Below are 1,729 nucleotides of genomic sequence, written 5' to 3'. Positions count from 1 at the left end.
ATTGCTATAGTGATATTGTGTATGCTTATTAATTTATTTATGACAATTACGCACAGTAATAATTTTGTTAAATTCTTTTGATAGCACCTTTGGAAGGTTTTAATTGGCGCTATATAAATTTATCTTAATAATAGTAATATATAAATCCCGATGTTTTATATCGGGTCAAGGGTGCAGTTAGTCGTTGGAAGATAATAAAGTACCCAAAGCAGGAACCCAGTCAGCTATAAATATTAGTTTACTTAACATTAGGTCAATAAGGTCAAAAATTGATATTGTCTATAATTTGCTTACTGATGGTATAGATATTCTCTAACCAGGTTACTGAACAGAAAAATGGCGGCACACTAGATCTAGTGGTCTCGTCGATGGAATTTCCTGAATCCTCATGTGCAGTTGGACCTCACGGAGTATATTCTGACCATTCCTTTGTTCAGATACTTCTCAATACATTTCACCCGCCAGTCAAAGTCAACATCAGCAAACTGATGAACACTGGTGAACATTTCCAATCCACAGCTACTGGACGATGGCCCTGTTCAGTTTGTAAAGCTGGTGTAGGTAACAATTCAATCAAGTGTCAGCAGTGTAACCAGTGGTGTCACAAACGTTGTTCAAAAATAATTGGTACTTTATCTAAAGTGTCCAATTTTGTTTGTCCTGCTTGCATCAATCCACAACAACAAATTCGAAATAGCACTGTTTTTGAAGCCATTAAAATAGAGAAAGTCACATCGTTTCAATATCTAGGGGATGTTCTGGATTGTACTGGAACAGCTAAAGCTGCCGTTCGAGCACGCATACGTGCAGCCTGGAATAAATGGCATCTCCTTGCCTCTATATTGATGCGGCGTGACATCCCACTACCACTACGATCAAGACTTTATAAATCTGTGATACGTCCGGTGTTGTTATATGGTGCAGAAACATGGCCAATGACAACCAAACTGGAACAACAACTTCAACGAACCGACATGAAAATGCTTCGATGGATGCAACGAATTAGTCTAAAGGACCACATCAAATCTACCAAAATTCTGCGTCGTGCTGGTTTAGATGATATAAAGGACGAATGCCGGCAAAACCGTCTGCGGTGGTTTGGTCATGTCAAACGAAGTGGAAACAGTGTCATAACTTCTCTTGCAGATGTTGAAGTACCTGGCACACGTCCCAAAGGCCGTCCAAAGAAGTCCTGGTCGCAAACAATCGAGCAAGACATGAAAGCTCTAAATTTAAATGAAATGGATACAACTGATCGTCTAATTTGGCGCAAAAAGTTGATGGCAAAGAAAACAACGTCCTACCTCGGGAAACCGGGTCTCTGGACGCAAAACGAAGATTGATTGATTGATAGATATGCATCCAAACACCTTGTCACATCTAGAGATATTTCAACCTCATCTTGGTTTGATAAAGATCGCAAGCAGTTAAGGCAGTGTTGTAGAAAACTCGAGAAATTTATCCCAGTAAAATTAGCAAGGCTGCATTTGCGAATACCATTGTAAGGAAAAAATTGTTTTCTATTATACGAAAAAATTATTGAAGGAACATGATTGAATCAAATAGTGCTGACCCAAAAAATCTATAAAAAATTATTAATAGAGTTCAATGCAAAACAGGTGCAGTCAACACTTCTGATATGTCAATCGAGTTTGATTCAAATGATTTTGCTCAATTTTTTAAAAAAAAGTTGATAAAATATTAGAGACGATGCACGGTCCTGATGAGC

The sequence above is a fragment of the Helobdella robusta genome (genome assembly GCF_000326865.2).
Source record: "Helobdella robusta unplaced genomic scaffold HELROscaffold_5, whole genome shotgun sequence".
Lineage (NCBI taxonomy): Eukaryota > Metazoa > Annelida > Clitellata > Rhynchobdellida > Glossiphoniidae > Helobdella > Helobdella robusta.
Note: the sequence above shows the minus strand (reverse complement) of the source record.